Here is a 20,032-nt window from a genome sequence, read left to right as displayed (position 1 = left end):
CTGTCTTATGCAGTTGTAGATAAGGGATGAAATACACCCTGGTCTCCTGCAGCGCCCCCCAGCTTGCTAGGATTGGGAAATTCCAGCCTGGTGAAATTCTAGTCAGACCAGTTGTCTGCTCTCAAACCCTGTTTCCTATTCATCAATGACAATGTGTGCCCAGCAGGACATGGACCTTCATCAGTAATTCTAGTTTCGCCCTGGCCTTGTGATCTCACTCTGCCTCTCTGCCCTTGTGATATTTTATTGCCTTTGAAGCATGTGATCTCTGTGACCCACACCCTATGCGTACACTCCCTCCCCTTTTGAAAACCCTAATAAAAACTTGCTGGATTTGCGGCTCAAGGGGCATCACGGAACCTGCCGACATGTGATGTCACCCCTGGAGACCCAGCTGTAAAATTTCTCTCTTTTGTACTGTTTCTCTTTATTTCTCAGACCAGCTGACACTTAGGAAAAATAGAAAAGTACCTATGTTGAAATACTGGGGCTGGTACCCCCGATAACCCACCCCCATGATTCAATTACCTTCCACTGGGTCCCTCCCACAACATATGGAAATTATGGGAGCTACAATTCAAGATGAGATTTGGAAGCAGACATAGCCAAACCATATCATTCCACCCTGGGCCCCTCCCAAATCTCATGTCCTTACATGTCAAAACCAATCATGCCTTCCCAACAGTCCCCCAAAGTCTTAAATCATTTTAGCGTTAACTCAAAAGCCCACAGTCCAAGTTCTCATCAGAGACAAGGCAAGTCCCTTCTGCCTACGGGCCTATAAAAGCAAAAGCAAGTTAGTTACTTCCTAGATACAATGGGGGTATAGGCAATGGGTAAACACACCTGTTCCAAATGGGAGAAATTGGTCAAAACAAAGGGGTTACAGGCCCCATACAAATCTGAAATCCAATAGGGCAGTCATTAAACCTCGAAGTTCCAAAATAATCTCCTTTGAGTCCATGTCTCACATCCAGGTCACGCTGCTGCAAGAGGTGGGTTTTTACAGTCTTGAGCAGCTCTGCCTCTGTGGCTTTGCAGGGTACAGAGCACCTCCTGGTTGCTTTCATGGGCTGGTGTTGAGTGTCTGCAGCTTTTCCAGGTGCATAGTGCAAGCTGTCAATGGATCTACTATTCTGGGGTCTGGAGGATGGTGGCCCTCTTCTCATAGCTCCGCTAGGCAGTGCCGCAGTGGGGACTCTGTGTGGGTGCTCCAACCCCACATTTCCCTTCTGCACTGCCATAGCAGAGGCTCTCCATAAGGGCTACAACCCTGCAGCACACCCCTGCCTTTGAAATCTAGGCAGAGGTTCCCAAACCTTAATACTTGACTTCTGTGCACCTGCAGGACAAACATCATGCGGAAGCTGCCAAGGCTTGGGGATTGCACCTTCTGAAGCTATGGCCTGAGCTGTACCTTGGCCCGTTTTAGCCATGGCTGGAGCAGCTGGGATGCAGGGCACCAAGTCCTGGCTGCACACAGTAGAGGGACCCTGGACCTGGCCCAGGAAACCATTTTTACCTCCTAGACCTCTGGGCCTGTGATCCATTGACAGCTTGCACCATGCACCTGGAAAAGCTGCAGACACTCAACACCAGCCCATGAAAGCAACCAGGAGGTGCTCTGTACCCTGCAAAGCCACAGGGGCAGAGCTGCTCAAGACTGTAAAAACCCACCTCTTGCGGCAGTGTGACCTGGATGTGAGACATGGAGTCAAAGGAGATTATTTTGGAGCTTTGAGGTTTAATGACTGCCCTATTGGATTTCAGATTTGTATGGGGCCTGTAGCCCCTTTGTTTTGGCCAATTTCTCCCATTTGGAACAGGTCTGTTTACCCATTCCCTCCTAGGCCACTGGGCCTGGGGCTGCAGTGAAGGTCTCTGACACACCCTGGAGATATTTTCTCCATTGTCTTGGTGATTAGCATTTTGAACCTTGTTACTTATGCAAATTTCTGCAGTTGACTTGAATTGCTCCCCAGAAAATGGGTTTTTCTTTTCTACTGCATCAGCAGCCTGCAAAATTTTCAAACTTTTATCCTCTGCCTCCTCTTGAACACAATGCTGCTTAGAAATTTCTTCCACCAGATACCCTAATCTCTCTGAAGTTCAAAGTTCCACAGATCTCGAAGGCAGAGGCAAAATGTCACCAGTATCTTTGCATAGCAAGAGTGACCTTTACTCCAGTTCCCAACAAGTTCCTCAACTGCATCTGATGAGTCTGGACTTTATTGTCCATATCACTATCAACATTTTGGTCAAAGCTGTTCAACAAGTCTCTAGGAAGTTCCAAACTTCCCACATCTTCCTGTCTTCTTCTGAGCCCTCCAAACTGTTCCAACCTCTGCCTGTTACCCAGTTCCTAAGTCGCTTCCACATTTTCAGGTATCCTTATAGGAGTACCCCACTCCTGGTACCAATTTACTGTATTAGTCCATTTTTATACTGTGAATAAATACATACCTGGGACTGGGTAATTTATAAAGAAAAAGAAGTTTTTGAAATCACAGTTCCACATGGCTGGGGAGGCCTCACAATCATGGCGGAAGGCGAAGGAGGAGCAAAGGCACATCTTACATGGCAGCAGGCAAGAGAGCATGTACAGGGGAACTGCCCTTTATAAAACCATCAGACCTTATGAGACTTATTCACTATCATGAGAACAGCATGGGAACAACCCACCCTCATGATTCAATTACCTCCCACTAGGTCATTCTCACCATACATAGGGATTATGGGAGCTACAATTCAAGACGAGATTTGGGCAGGGACACAGCCAAACCATATCAAATACCCCAAGGCATTTGACAATGAAATCCTCAAAAGTCAAGGGCAAAGAGAAGATCCTAAAAGCAGCAAGAAATAATCAAATAATATATAAGGGAGCTACAATTAGTTTGGCAACAGGCTTCTCAAGAGAAACCATACTGGCTCAAGGGGAATAGAACAATATTTTCAAAGTGTTCAAAGAAAAAACTGCCACCCAGAAATGTATTCAGCAGAATTCTCATTCAAATTTGAGGATAGAGAAAAGTCTTTCACAGACAAACAAAGGCTGAGAGAATTCACCACCAACAGACCCGTTTTGCAAGAAATGCTAAAGGGAGTTCTTCAAACTGAAAAACAAAAGCACTAAGGTGCAAAATTAAGTACATGAACAAACTCAGAGTATTCAAACTCAGAGTATGCATTTGTGGTGTGCAATCCACCTATAACTCTAGTATAAAATCCCAAAGAAAAATTTATCAAAAACAAAAATAGCATGGCAACCTGTTAAGAGATAGGTAATTAAAATATGTAAATTGCAACAACTAATAGTCAAAATGTAAGGCAGATGGAGATAAAGTGTAGAATTGTGTTTGTGGGTTTTTTTGCCTTTGTTTGTGTCTATTCTTTTATTTGTGTTCTAAGATAAGTCACCATCCCTTTAAAGTAACTTCTTATATCAATAAAATATACTTTGGAAGTCTCATGATAACCACAGCAGAAAAAGTTATAATTGATTCACTACAAATAAAAAGCAATAAATTAAAACATACTATTAGAGACAATCATTTAAGCCAAAAGGAAGACAGTAAGAAAGGAAGAAAAGAAGAGAGGAATCTCAAAACCACCAAAAAACAAGCAATGAAACAGCAGTGGTAAGTTCTTATCAATAATAACACTAAATGTGAATGGTTTCTACTCTCCAACTAAAAGGCATAGAGTGGCTGAATGGATAAAGAAATGACTCAATTATATTCTGCCCTCAAAAACCCCACTTTACCTGTAAAGACACACATAAACTAGAGAGGATGGAAAAGGTATTCTGTGCAACTGGAAAGCAAAAAAGAGCAAGAATAACTATATTGACATTATATGAAATAGACTACACAACACAGACTGTGAAAAAGACAAGGAAGATCACTATAAAATGATAAATGAGCCAATTCAATAAGAGGATATAAGTATAAATATTTATGTACCCAATACAGAGCTCCTAAATACTTGAAGCAATCATGAATAGACCTAAAGGAAGAGATAGAATGCAATACAATAATAGTCAGGGATGTTAACATCCCATTCTCAGTAACAGACAGATCATCCAGACACAAAATCAACAAGGAAACAGTGGAGAGAAACTACACACTAGATCTAATAGGACTAATTGATATTTACAGAACATTTCACCAGGTTCTGTGGAACATGCATTTTTTTCATTGAATATAGAACATTTTCCAGGATAGACCATATCCTGAGCCACAAAACAAGTCTGTGCAAATTCTGAAAACTAGAAATAATATCAAGTATTTTCTCTGAAAAAAATGAAATACAACTAGAAATAAAAAACAAGATGAACCCTGGAAAATTCACAAACAAATGGAAATTTAAAAAAACATGTTTTTGAATGACCAATGGGTCAATAAAATTAAGAAGGAAATTTTTAAAAATTTTGATTGAAATAAAAATACAAAATTCCAAACTCTATGGAATACAGCTAAAGCAGTACTAAGAGGAAGGTTTATAGCAATAAATTCTTATATCAAAAAAATAGAAAGACTTCAAATTAACAACCTAACAAGGCATCTCAAGAAATTAGAAAAGCAAAAATAAATAAAATCCTAAATTACTAGAAGGAAAAAAATAATAAAAGATCAGAGCAGAAATAAATGAAATTAAGACTAAAAAATGTAAAGGATCAACAAAGCAAAGGTTGTTTTTTTAAAAAGATAAAGAAAATCAACAAACCTTTAGCTAGACTAAGAATAAAAGAGAGAAGACTCGAATAAATAAAATCAGCAAATAAAAGGAGACACAGAAACTGAGAACCTCAGAAATACAAAGAATCATTACAGATTATCATGAACAACTACATGCCAACACAATGAAAAAACTAGAAGAAATGGATAAAATCCTGGACACATACAATCTACCAAGATTGAATCACCAGGAAATAGGAAATCTTAACAAAACAAATCAAAGATGAGTAATTAGATCAAAGCTGTAATAAAGAGTCTCCCATCAAATAAAAGCCCAGAATCTGATGGATTCACTGTTGAATTATACCATATATTTAAAGAAGAACTAATATCAATCCTACTCAAACTCTCAAACTCTTTTTTTTTTTTTTTTGGAGATGGAGTCTTGCTCTGTAGCCCAGGTTGGAGTGCAGTGGTGTGATCTCAGCTTACTACAACCTCCACCTCTTGGGTTCAAGTGATTCTCCTGCCTCAGCCTCCCAAGTAGCTGGGAGTACAGGTGCATACCACCATGCCTGGCTAAATTTTTGTATTTTTAGTAGAAATAGCATTTCACCATGTTAGCCAGGATGGTCTCGATCTCCTGACCTCGTGATCTGCCCGCCTCGGCCTCCCAAAGTGCTGGGATTACAGGCAGGAGCCACCACGCCCAGCCCAATCCTATTCAAACTCTTACAAAAATTTGAAGAGGAGGGAATACTTCCAAAGTCATTCTACAAGACCAGCATTAGCCTAATACCAAAACCAGACAAGGATGCTACAAGAAAATAAAACTACAGGCCAATATCGTTGAAGAACATAACTGCAAAAATCCCCAGCAAAATACCAGCAAACCAAATGCAACAACACACTAAAAAGATCATTCACCATGATCAAGTGAAATTCATCCTAGGGATAAGACAATGTTTCAACATATGCAAATTAATAAATGTGTTACATCACATCAACAGAATGAACAAAACCATATGATTATTTCAACAGATGCCTCAAAAGCATTTAATAAAATTCAGCATCCCTTTATTAAAAAACCCTTATCAAAATGTGTACAGTAGGAACATATCACAAAATAATAAAGGCCATCTAAGACAAACCCATGACTAACACTACACTGAATGGAGAAACATGGAAGACCTATCCTCTAAAGACTTGGAACAAGACAAGGATTCCCACTTTCACTGATTTTATTCAACACAATACTGGAAGTCCTGGCCAGAACAATTGGGAAAGAGAAAGAAATAAAGAATATTCAAATTGGAAAGGAGGAAGTCTAATTAGCTTTGTTAGCAAACAACACACTCTTACATTTAGAAAAATCTAAAGACTCCATCAAAAAACTGTTAGAACTGATAAAAGAATTCAGTAGCTTCAGGATACAAAATCAACATATAAAAATCAGTAGCATTTATATATGGCAACAGCAAACAATCTGAAAAAGAAATCATGAAAGTAATTCCATTGACAATAGCTACAAAAAATATAAAATGCTTAGGAACCAATCTAACCAAAGAAGTAAAAGACCTATACAAGGAAAACTACAAAATACTGATAAAAGAAATTGAAGAGGACACCAAAAAAACAGAAAGATAGTCTATGTTCATGGATTGGAACAATTAATATTGATAAGATGACAATACCACCCAAAGTAATTTACATATTCAATGCAATCCTATCAAAATACCAATGACATTCTGCACAGAAATAGAAAAAATTCTAAGGTTTATATGGAACCACTAAAGACCCTTAATAGCCAAAGCAATCCTGTGCAAAATTAACAAAGTTGGTGGCCTCATACTACCTGACTTCAAAATTCATTCTAAAGCTATAGTAACAAAAACAGCATGGTACTCACATAAAAATAGACACAGGGACCAATGGAACAGAATAGAGAATCCAGATATAAATCCATGCACTTACAGCCAGCTTATCTTCAACTTAGGCACCAAAAACTTACAATGAGGAAAGAACAGTCTTTTCAATAAGTGGTGCTGGGAAAACTGGGTAACTATCTATATGTAGAAGAATAAAGCTAGATCCCTATCTCTTACCCTACATAAAAATTAAATCAAAATGGATTAAAAACTTGAATCTAAGACCAGAAACTATGAAACTACTAGAAGAAAACTTTAGGAAAATGCTCTAGGACATTTATTTGAGAAAAGATTTTTTTGTGTAAGACCTCAAAAGCACAGGCGACCAAGAAAAAATAGACAAATGGGATTACATAAAGCTAAAAAGCTTCTGAACTACAAAGGAAACAATCAATAAAACTGAATAGACAACCTGCAGAATAGGAGAAAATATTTGCAAACTATCCATCTGAAAGGGGATTAATAACCAGAATATGTAATATATAAGGAGCTCGAACAGCTCAATAATGGAAAAACCCAAATAATCAAATTAAAAATAGGCAAAGGATCTCAATAGACATTTCTCTAAAGAAGACATACAAATGGCCAACAGGTGTATGAAAAAATGCTCATCATCTTCAATCATCAGAGATATGCAAATGAAAACCACAGTGAGATATCTCACCCTAGTTAAAATGGCTTGTATCAAAAAGACAGGCAACAACAGATGTTGGCAAGGATGTGGAGAAAGGGCAACCTTCATATGCTAAGTGGGAATGTAAATTAGTATAGCCACTTGGAGGACATTATGGAATCTCCTCAAAAACCTACAAGTAGAACTTCCATATTGTCTAGCAATTCTACTATGGTGTATATATCTGAGAGAAAGGTAATCAGTATATCAAAGAGATATTTGCACTTCCATGTTTATTGCAGCACTATTCATAAAACCCAAATATTATGATATTCACAATACCCAAATCACTATTCACAATAGCCAAAATATGGAATCAACCTAAGTGCCCATCAGTAGATAAATGGATAAAGAAAACGTAATATATATATACATATATATTTCATTGTATATGTACATATATATTTCATTGTATATGTACATATATATTTCATTGTATATGTACATATACAATGAAATATAATTCAGCCATAACAAAGCATGAAATCCTGTCTTTTTCAGCAATGCGGATGGAACTGGAGCGTATTATGGTAAGTGAAATAAGCCAAACACAAGAAGGCAAACATTGCATATTCTCACTCCTATGTGAGAACTAAAAAAAGTGGATCTCATGAAGATTGACAGTAGACTGGTGGTTATCGGAGGCCAGGAAGGTAAGATGGAGTAATATAAGAGAAAAGGAAGAAGAATATAAATGTATTTATTACCACTGAATTGTACACATAAAAATAGTACAGACTGGGCCGGGCTTGGTGGCTGACGCCTGTAATCCCAGCACTTTCGGAGGCCAAGGTCAGGAAATCAAGACCATCCTGGCCAACACAGTGAAACCCCATCTCTACTAAAGATACAAAAAATTAGCCAGGCGTGGTGGCAGGTGCCTACAGTCCCAGCTAGTCGGGAGGCTGAGGCAGGAGAATCGCTTGAACCCAGGAGGCGGAGGTTGCAGTGAGCTGAGATCCCGCCACTGCACTCCAGCCTGGGTGATACAGTGAGACTCTGTCTCAAAAAGAAAAAAGAAAACAATAGCAAAGATGGTATTTTTTACCTCAATAAAAAAAAATAAAAAGAAGAAAAATATTTTTAATATTAAAATATTTTAAATATTAAAAAGAAAAATATTTAAAAACATTTTTAATGCTTAAATAATGTGCTAGAATTAAGAGTTTTCTTATTGTTTGACATTTAAATTATTTCTGTTCTTATTAATACACATAATGGTGTTAATAACATCTTCATGCGTATGCTTCTGTTCAAAATTAGGATACAACACAACAAATTGAGTTACTTGTTCAAAACATATGAAAAAATTAATAGCATGTGACACACTTTGTTAGATTTATTCCTTAAAGGCCAATTAACACTGACATCAGCAATATGGGATTACCAATTTTCCTGCTTTCTTGATAGTATTGGGAATTATCTTTATAAAAACAGGATTTGTTTGGCTAATTTATTAGATTAAATACATATCTCATGCCTCATTGTTTTAATTTGAATTTATTTGCTCATTAGTGAATCTGAGCATTTTTCTATGATTATTTACTGAATTCATTTATAGTTTGTGAGTAATTATCCTTCCTTTAGATTTGGCAGCTCTTGAAAAAATGAGACTAGAATGGGAGAAAGTTGTGTGGTGTAAAGTATATGACTTTCTGCAGATGAATTTAGAGAGGTAAGACTTCTGGATGACTACAGCGTTATTTCTTAAAACAGTAGAGTGGCCAGGTTTTTCTATGGGCACACAAGGAGCTTGGGTCACGTCATAAATTGTGTTGACACAAAATGACAACTGAGAGAAAAGAATTTTACTATCAATTTTATTAACTTTAATATTAAGGTAGAAAAATATTCATTGTTATTTAAATACTTTTAACCTCATTTATACATTTTATAGTTTTCCAGTTTATGAAGTTTTTAATCTGAATGCCAGTGGAATGTCTTTCGCCTTTGAGAGTCACTTATATTTGATTCCTGAAGGTTAATCTATTTTCACGAACAGAGATCCCTAACAATAATCATTAATGAAGATGACCTGACATTTGATCACTTGAAATGGTGGTTAAGCTCACAGAAGCAGGGACTATTAGAGAGAGAATAGGGACCTCATACACCAGGTAAGAAACATGTTCTGACAACTTCTGAGTTCTTTCTTTTTGATCATTTCTGTATTTCAAGCTCCTAGAACACTATCTGATATATGATAGGCTCTCAATCAATATGTGTTGAATTGGATGGATCATGATAAGCTTCCATTATTTTCATCCCTATGTGTCAAGAACTTTCCTATTCTTCATCACTGTACTTTGATCAAGTGTTCTCATCAGAGTATAATCATCTTATAATAATTATGATTATATGTTGGGGTTCAATCAGGCTGGTGGGAAAAATATTAAGATAGTTATAGTAATAGCCAAAAACTCTCTTGGAAGGCCTGAGAGTTTGCATAGCTTCAGATTGCTTGGCTGAAGGCAGCCAAGCTCTCTTTGCAGGAGCCAGAAAGATTAGGGTGCAAGTACAAAGGAATGTGGGAAGTTGCTCTTACTAACATGCTTACTTATATTGGCTTAAGACTGACCTTTGTCCTACCGCGGGTACTTTACTGCCTCCTACTCGGGGGTCGGCAGAAGTTTATTACCTGCAAATGATGTTTGCTTTAGGCCTCGGAACCTGGCCTTTAATCCTTACCTTCTAGTGGTGTTTACTAACAACTTTTGTTAATTAGTCACTGAATAAATGGCGAGCCTCACTAGCTGATCAGGGCCCAGTCGCAACTGTTTACAGGGCTCAGCAGGAAGCCTGTAAGCGACTGGGACCCTCAGTGGGACTGGCAGAGCAGAATATCTGTGTGTCAGTGTACGTTTATTCATCCATCGCTGAATCAGGGCTCTGAAGGAACAGACTCCCCGCAGCTAGTGCCCCCGCGAAAGGAACGCTGCCTCAATTATAATCATTGAAACATCTACAACATTCCAGGCAGTGTTCTAAGGGGGCTTCATACATTTTATAATTTAATCCTCACAACAACCTTATGAAATAAGTACCATTATTATCCCTATAAACCTCTAACTTCTATCAGAGTACATATTTTATCTCTCTTGTTCACTGATATATCTACAAGCTTAGAACATTATATGGCACATCATAGAAGCATGACAAATATTAGCAGAATGAATACTTTTTTTCACAGATGAGGAAATGACTGTTTATCGTTCATTAACCAAACCCAGACCTCTTTAAAGCAGAACATAAGATTGTTAAACATTTGTCAAGAAACTCTAAGCCTATCTCTAACCCTTCTACACCTAATTCTAACTTTTGACAATATTTTCAACCCAATTTTTATCTTAAGTTAGGAATATAGTCTCTCAAGGTTTTGGCCTAATTAGGAACACTTATCCTGTTTATAATTTTGATTATCTTTGATAAAGAGTCTCTCCAGTTATATTACAACCCCTTATATCTGTTGAGAAGAAGATCCTTATTTGATCTAGATAAGCACAATGGACTCAAAGCTAAGTTTAGGAGTAATGTTTTTCCTGATATGCTCTGAGAAATTCTGCATTTCTAAAACTAGAAGAATGTGTGGAGCCTGAGGTACAGTAGAAGGTGAAAAAGTTTGGGGGTGGCACGGAGAGCCAAAATACTTAGTACTAGGACTATGTAATATTCAGTTGGAAGTTGCTTTTATTAATGTTTGTAATTAAAATCCTCATTAATCCTCATAGATATTCTGTAGTGTCTCCTATACATGCAAATGTTATGTTAAATGGATTTTTCCAAAGAACTAAGGTAGGAGATGAGAATTACCCCTAAACTGCTATATGGAATAGAGAAATAATTCATGACCCGAAATAATTCATGGCCCAAACTAATTCAGTACTAACAGAAGCACGGAGACAGGGAAAAATACTTGAAAAAAACCCAGAAAATTTTGGCTGTTGGGGGAGATGAAGACTTCCATAGCATGTGAAAAGTTGTGTGAAATCATGTCTGGGTGTCCTGGAAGAAGGAGAGCCCAGGTGATATCTTGTTAGCACCCTGATGATGTTCAAGCTCCTTTCTTGCTCTTGTTCTTGGTGCCCAGATTCCTGGATTTCATATTTTGATTCTTGAATCCCAGATTCCTTGAGCTTTTCACCTTTTATTTCTTTTTCTCTTTCTCAGGTTTCTGAATCATTTCTATTTTTTCCCCAAACTTTGGGTCTATTGCCATATTTTGACGTAAAAACTGATTCTTTAGTACTTGGCTAACCACTTCAATAACTTCCCTTCTTAATTCACTCATTTTAATTAATTTTTATACAAATGTATTGAGGTCTTGCTGTGTGTCAGGAAGAGCATAGGAAGGCTTAATTTAAGCAATCTCAGACTGCAGAGGTGGGAGACACTTGGAAACAGAAAAAGCACAAGACAGTTGTGCAAAGGCTAATATAGAAAGTTGAACACAGGGAGAGAGCCCAACTAATTGATTCAGAGATGCTTCACAAAGGTGTTGTCATTCATGATGGGTGACTCTGGGTCTTTGATAATCATCGACTGCTCACTAGTCCTGAGTTTCCTTACTTCCAGATTTTATGTTACGTGAGAAAAAGCGTATCTTGTTTAAGCTACTATAGGATGGATTTTGTGTTGCTTAGGTTTGAATAAATTCCAAATGATATCTTGTACAATAGACTAATGGCTTGAAATAAAGGACTGATGATGTGGGTGGGAGAAGTTGAGAAGAAGGATTGAAATCTAGAATCATTTCTAAATAGCATCAAAAGTGATTGATTTAATAGGGTGACGCAGGTTTGAGCAATAATATACAGGACTGGGGAATTAGTAAGGGTTCTGTTCACTCTTTTGGAAAGCTATCACACTGCTCCCACATGGTGACTTATGATCTTTACCAAGGCCAACCTATCTTTCCAGTGTTGCACATGGTTTCCTGACGTTTTGCCAGACCCAGAGCTTTGCTGAGAAAGCCTCACAACAACCTTATGAAGTAAGTACTATTATTATCCCTATAAATCTCTCGTGTTCACTGATATATCATATCAGTGAACCTGTACAGAGGTACTTTTGTGGCTCAAAAATATATGTCTTTTTCTGGAAGAAAATTTGTTAGGCCACTTATTTTTCACAAAAAGAATATTAAACCACCACTTCACTCTTTGATACCTAAAGTGAATGGATTTTTCTACTATCAATAATACATAATACCTACACATTGGATTTCTACCAGGGAGCTGAAACTTAATTGATTGTTACTTGGCATCTGCCGAAAAATATGGTTGAGGAAATGGGGATTTAAGAGAAAGAGTTGATGCAACACATTAGCCATTCATTCTTCAAGGCACTATAAAAGTTTTATCTTGCTGTCAAATTAAGTAATCCGAAAAAAAAAGTGTGCTAGGACAGTATAAGCTTAGGTCTTAGAAGGAAATTCAATTTTATCATGTTGGCTTTTACAAAAAAAGATAAAGATCAACTAAAACAATAGTAACTATGGTGTATTGAGCTCTGTGCTAAGTACTTGACATATCCCTTTCCACAACAAGATCTTAGATCCCATATTATAATTTCCTATGGTTAGATGAGGAAATGGAAACCCATGAGGTTAAATAAGTATGGGAAGGCCACAAGGCTAGTAATTGTGAGAGGCAGTATGCAAATTCAGGTCTGACAATAGAGGTCCTCTTTTTCATTATATCATACTGTGGTTAGTAGAATATTGGCCCCCCCAAAAGATGTCCACATTCTCATCTCTAGTACCAGTGAATATGTTACTTTACAGTATTAAAATTAAGGACATTGAGATGGAGACATAATCCTGGATTATCTGGGTAGTCCCAACCTAACCACACAGATCCTTTAGAGAGAGAACTGTGACTACGGAAGAGTGGTTGGAGAAATTCAACTTAGTTGGGTTTGAAATGGAGGCTGATATACATGAGTGAAAGAACGTGGGCACCCTCTTGATGTTAGAAAAGTCAAGAAAACGGATTCTCCTCCTAAGCCTCCACAAGTGACATAGCCCTGCCAACACCCTCATTTTAGCCCAGTGAGACCCATGTTGGATTTCTAACCTACAGAACTGGAAGATAATAAAATTGTACTGTTTTAAGCCACAAAGCATATGATAATTTGTTATGGCAGCAATAGAAAACTTATGCAGAAACTGACTCTCCAACATGTTGCTAAATTTCTCCTTAATGTTAGCTCTGGGAAAAGTTTGTATTCATTCACAAATTCAAAAGAATATATTTATTCAAAAGATTTGTTCAAGGCATACTGTTTCCTTTTTGCCTTGGTTGACCAGAAGGCTAGAGCCAATTTTAGAGTTCACTTATAGTATGGTACATGTAGGTAAAATTATTTTTTCCATTTTTCAATATGTTTTCTGATCTTTTCTTATATTTTCATTTGCATTTTACCGTGTATATTCACATGCATTTAAAAAAATCAAAATGTTCCTGAGAGAAAAAGAGAGAGGGAGGTAGAGAAAGAGAGAGGGAGACTCACTCAAGCTATTTTATGAAAGTAGATTTGTGTCTCAGTGGAGTCAAAGAACACATTAGAGTGACTATTTTTAAAATGTAAAAAATATTCTAAAGATTTGTCCAACTTTATCAATGCTTTATAAAGCTTATTCTTAGAAGGGGTGTTACTTTGTTATCACCATTTATTTGTCATATGTACATGTCATATTTATTTATTTCAGATTGCATACAAGTTTCACTTAAGAAATGGAACCCCCATTTAGAGTATGTTTCTATACAATTAAACCTGGGCTAGAGTATTGTGAGGATACTGCTTTTTAATTTTAGTGGTGAGGCTGATAAAAACATAAGAGAGTTGAATCTATTAAAGACAAAGATTTCTAACACAACTGGGGTTTGGTTTGTACATTGCTGGGTATACAAAAGATAGACTGATCACATTGACAGAAAGGAGCCACATCATTAATCAGAACTCTGTTCGTGCAGGACTGAAAGTAAATTAGGGAGTCACGATTTTGGAAAAAAAAAAAATAGCCTTCTGCCACCTCCATTGCAATATTTGTGTTACTAAGCAACAAAATTCTTCTATTTAGCAAAGCCCTAATGATGCTGGCAGTGGAGTCTTGGAAAAATGCTTAACACAACTTCATTATCCCTACCACTCTAGCTGCACTGCATATGCAGCGCTTGATTAGACATAACGAGAAGTAGAGAGAGAGTGCTGTTTGGTGCACCTGCATCTAAAAGACCACATAAAGTATTGATTTAGATGAATCTAATGACAGTCATTTAATGTGTTTATCTACTCACAGCATTCATTTGAGCTGACAAAGAATACAGGACAACCCACTGTTAAATGTGCCCTAGAATTGTAAGGCCTTAATGATTCTGTCATGCCCAGTCACATACACACAAATTATGACATAGCTGTAACCAACTCTATTGATACCTGGTATGGTCTTTCCCTAAGGAAGACTTTAAGAAAGCTGAAGATTGAAATCATCTGATAGTTTCCCTATGTTTTTTAAAACTTGAAACACTTCCTTTCTATGTTAATATTTCTGCAATTTTAAAGAAACTCTAATTTTAATACATAAGAAAGTTTGTTTATTCTTTCTTGGTATTCATTCTAAGAAGAAGCTGTTTCAAAGGATTAAATACCTTTGTAGATATTCTCTTCCTTTTTTATTTTCTGCCCCCTTCTCTTTACCCTTGCCTTTTCTTCCAAGTATTTGGTTTCCAAGGGTTATCATTGTGGAATAAATGTTAAAGAAAGATGTGCTGAAAATAAAATCCATGACTATCTTGGGTTAGAATCTCTTCAAATGTTATTATTGACTAATAAGTGACATTTATGCCGTAACATTTTAGATTCACAAAGCAATTCAGAAGCATCCTTCCGTTTTTCAAACCATCTTATCATCCTTTTTATGCACTTCTGTTACTGAATACATTTTTATAGTTCCTGAACATAGAGACAGAAAGAAGGAGAAATACTTAATATTTTCTTCTGCCATTTCTATGGTGACACGCTACATTTAAAGCATATGATACCTGATAATTCTAATTCTATTAGGAGGAATCAACCATGAAAAGTATAGCAGCAAGCTGATTTCTTAAAAGGCTAACTCTTGGTTCTCCCAAAGGATAAAACAAAAAGACAAACACACAAATAATTTCTTTAGATAAGAAAGGTAGAATAAGTGGAGGTAATATTTTAATTGAGATTGGCTAACAGTGAGAGGTAAAATAATTTTCTGATTCTTTACTACTAAAGAGTAATGTATTGAATAAGGCCACTCAGATCCTACAGGGCTGTCTACATCCCTAATTAGTTTGATTAAAAAATTAATATAGTCAGCCTTTTAAATTTTTGTTTATATTGATTTAGAGGAAGTTTTTCATTTGCAATGTTATTCTGGTGTTCCAGGGGAAAAATCCTTGTGGACAAATTCTGCATATTTGTGTCAGAGATGCATGAACCAGAGCAACTCCATCTTGAATAGGAGCTGGGTAAAATTGAGACAACCAGGTGGGAGGGGGGAACCTGGAGAAACTAACTAGCTTGCCCACTGAGGTGGAGCCTAGGGAAGTTCAGGATGTTTGCAGCAGTGAGGAGCCTGGCCCCTCCTCTTCCTGTGTGGAACGTGGGATTTGAATGGCGGGTGGGAAGCACTCTAGCAGGGGACTCTGGCCTTGCGGAGGATCCCTGTTTCCCCTTTTTATTCCCTTTTCACTCAATAAAACCCTGCTTTACTCACCCTTTAAACTGTCTGTGAGCCTAAATTTTCATGGCCACTGGACGGACAAGGACCCCGTCATTAGCTGAACTAAGGAAAACCCTGTAACAAATGAGGCTGAAACCTACTGAGCTGCATTTCCAGATGGTTAAGGCATTATAAGTCACAAGATGAGATACGAGGTCAGCACAAAATATAGGTCATAAAGACCTATATTTAGGTTGCAATAAAGAAGCCGGCCAAAACTCAGCAAAACCAAGATAGACAGGAGAGTGACCCCCGGTCGTCCTCACTACTGCACTCTCATCAGCGCCATGACAGTTTACAAATGCCATGACAACGTCAGGAAGTTACCCAATATTGTCTAAAAAGGGGAGGCATGAATAATCCACCCCTTGTTTAGCATATCATCAGAAATAACCATAAAAATGGGCATCCAGCAGCCCTCGGGGCTGCTCTGTCTGTGGAGTAGCCATTCTTTTATTCCTTTACTTTCCTAATAAACTTGCTTTCACTTTATAGACTCGCCCTTAATTCTTTCTTGCACGTGACCCAAGAACCCTCTCTTGGGGTCTGGATCCAGACCTCTTTCTGCTAACAGTTGTAGTAATCATAGATTACATAAAATATATCTTATATCTAAGGATTTGGCAAACGCTCTCATTAAGCCACACCACCCGTCCTGAGTCAAGTATGCTATTCTAATTTTCTACCTGCATTTAGAAGTTGTGAAATCTTTATAAGAATGTGTTCTAGTAGCAATAAGGAAAGTAGAGGAGAAAGCAGTGTTTTTTTTTTTTAAATGTTTGTCTATAGGGATATATGCATTATATACATTGCTTCAATTATCTCCATCAAAAAGTTATAAAAGTGTTTTATTCTCCATTTTACAAATGACAGCACTGAGGCTTAAAGGAGTATTATAATTGGTTCTTGGTTGCCAACTAAATAAATGGTAGGGTAAGGATTAAAACTCAGGTTTTTCTGTCCTTAATTAAAATGTTTTTTACTATGTGTGCATTTTGAAAATTCATGCTTGTTTCTGAGATTTGGGTGTGCAGACAGGCCCGATTCATTTTGAGTATGTCTGGCTTTTATGAAAGTAGAAAGGGCTAATTTGGCTACTAGTTTCTTTTCTAAGCTGTGCTCAACTATAACTTAAATGTATACATTATTAAGCAATTACACAAAAATTAACCTACAAGGTTAACTCGTTTGGATGTCTTTCGAAAGAAAGATTTCTGGCCATTTGCCCATTGTGATGTTGTAATTTAAATGTAATACAAATTGGAGAGTGTTTCATTGAGTTGCTAAATGAACAACTCAATGAGTTGTTTTTACAAACACTTTGCATATGTGATTGCCTTAATTGTGTAGAAATTTATCTCTTAAAGAAGATTCTCTTATTCCTAAAACTTTGAATCTGCAGCAGCAATAGGAAGATGATGGTCTATTGCTGTTATTTTTTAAAAGTTGATTTTAAAAAATAATAAACTGACTCCTAAATCCTGAGATTCTGATTCTGATGCACCATTTTGAATACTCAGGGTATGCCTACCATATTGACTTCAAAACCAAATATGGGATTCTTTTGACATGTGACAGTTTTTCCATATTTACAGATGATTTTTTTTTGTTTTTTTGAGGTGGGGTCTTGCCCTGTCACCCAGGCTAGAGTGCAGCGGCATGATCATGGCTTATTTTAGCCTCAACCTCCCAGGCTCAAGTGATCCTCCCACCTCAGCCTCCTAAGTAGCTGGGACTACAGGCACACGCCACCATACCTGGCTCATATGTTTTTTAATTTTTTTTTTTAGAGACAGGGTCTCCCTGTGTTACCCAGGCTGGTCTTGAACTCCTGGTCTCCAGTGATCTGCCCACCTCGGCCTCCCAGTGTGCTGGGATTACAGGTATGAGCCACTGCACCAGGCCCAGATGACTGTTTTAAAGGTTAAATATTATTTATTCCTGTGTATATTTGTTTCATTTTGAAATTATGATATGACATTATATAAATCAGGAAATGTATACTTAGCACAAAATAGTAACATCTTCACTCTTTTAAAGTCATGAATCATCATAATGATGAAGTAGATTCTTCTGAATTATCTGCACAATAGAAATGCAGTTATTCAGTTGCTAAAGATTATATATTTTTTCCAACCAAAACTTTAATAGATGTATATAAAACAAATCATTCTACTACCTAGTTTCCAGTGTAAGTAAACATTCTTAATATTATACTATAGTTATGTTGCCGACATTTATAATTTTGAAACTATAGTTGTATAAATTTAAAAGCTTTTACAACTGAGTGACTGAACTGGTAAATCAATCATTAGAACGAAAAATGTAGAACATTTATACACACACATAGACACACACATAAACACACACCCTTAATCTCTGAAAGGAGACTTCTCTGTGATTTCTTTATCCTTTAAAGTCTCATAGGGTTTTTCTGTTTTTCAGTATATTTTGGGGAGTCCATTCAGACTTTTGGAAAATGTATTAATTTTTCAAGTCACCAGGATACCATTTAGTAAGTCACTTTATGGCATTAGTTCTATTCGTGGCTTAGAAACCCTTTACTTCCCAAGGCTTTTTATATTCTCTTCCAACATCTGTGTGTCGATGTATCCTATACACATAGTAGTGCTGGCAATTGTAGTAGCAAGTTGGTATATTGTATTTCATTCATTCTGGATTTTCCAATGTATATCAACCCTAAAATAGGCATTCCTTTTCCCCGCTTTCTTTTCAGCCCTCCAATTGGTGCTCATCTGCCATCTTTATTGATTCTTAACAACTTTTCACTGTTCATTTTCACCAATATATGCTACAGTTCATGTGGACTGCGTTAGCACATTGACCACTTGATGCCCATTCTCTGGGAAACAGCTTTTGGTCCCGTTTAATAAGGATCAAATTTGAGTCAAGTGTAGCAAATATAGCTTTCCTCATGGTGCAATGATTACATAGAATATGTAAGGGGCAAACTCTTTCTAGCATGATGCCCTTTTGTTGGTATAAATCCAATGTTAAACTTACTGGAGTATTTCAGAAGTTGTGTTTAAAAGTATAAAGTATATTGGCTAAGGCTTAATTTGGCTAAGGCTTTATTTTGGCTACTGAAAATTAAATGACACTGAATTTTTTGTAACTTAGAGATATATTCACATAATGGGTTATTGATATTTAAAACTGGTAGGTGTGAGGCCCAGGAATTTAATTCTTAACAGTGTTAATATATAGGGGCATCCACAAAATTTTGTATTTGGTGCTGACTTAAAACTATGATTCTGTAATCAATTATATCAACAGATATTTATCAGCCATATTTTAATATATGAAAATACAAAGCATATGAAAAATGACATAAACTCCAACTACGCAAGGAATTTGTAGAACAATTATGGGTGACTAAAGAGAAAATAACTAAATTGTCTTTTCCATAGTGAGACTTAGGCGGACTTAGACTTACTAAACCAGTAGCGATGGCTACTTCTCTTTCAAATAATTTTTGACTTGTACACTTTTTAAATTCTGCTGTGATTTTTGCATTTTACAAGTGCATACACTTTAGTCAAAGCCCGCTTAAAATCTTTGTTTTCCTTAATGCAGTACAGAGCAGGTTAAGCGTTCAGAAAATACTCTGTGACAATGTAAAGTGGTCTGCTGTGGGTCTAGGGATATATTTATCCTCTGAAAAATCATGGGCTGCGTTATGGGAGTGAGCAGAGACCACCCAAGGGAGCGACTGGGAATGTTTGGCTTAAAACAGTTGTACTCTGGGCGTCAGTCATCGAGGAGATAATGAGCTTTCATCAAGATGTAATTCAATACACTGTTTCCTTCATTGAGAGCCTTATTATAAAACCTATCAGCTGAACTACTCTGTGACCTAGTTGATTTACATTTCGGTAAGCTCATCATATCATGGACTGGGTTTTGGGGATCCGGCTGCTGCTCCATGAGCTACAGTTTGAGAAGCATTGGCTTACAGCAGGGATTCTTAGCCCAG

The 20,032-nt window shown here is 37.0% G+C and overlaps 1 protein-coding gene and 1 long non-coding RNA gene across 4 annotated transcripts in view; one reads left to right on the top strand and one right to left on the bottom strand.

Annotated features, from left to right (window-relative positions):
* Positions 1-20,032, bottom strand: part of GALNTL6 (polypeptide N-acetylgalactosaminyltransferase like 6) — a 1,235,992-nt gene that overhangs the window by 315,303 nt on the left and 900,657 nt on the right. The gene's annotated exons all lie outside the window — the stretch shown is intronic.
* The window catches only part of LOC130541473 (uncharacterized), a 95,348-nt gene continuing 84,658 nt past the window's right edge, over positions 9,343-20,032 (top strand). Inside the window, exon 1 of the long non-coding RNA XR_008955531.2 lies at positions 9,343-9,397. This is a non-coding gene — a long non-coding RNA (uncharacterized LOC130541473). The remainder of the gene's footprint in view (positions 9,398-20,032) is intronic.

The sequence above is a fragment of the Pan paniscus genome, chromosome 3 (genome assembly GCF_029289425.2).
Source record: "Pan paniscus chromosome 3, NHGRI_mPanPan1-v2.0_pri, whole genome shotgun sequence".
Taxonomy (NCBI): Eukaryota; Metazoa; Chordata; class Mammalia; order Primates; family Hominidae; genus Pan; species Pan paniscus.
Note: the sequence above shows the minus strand (reverse complement) of the source record. Positions and strands in the feature narration are given on the sequence as shown.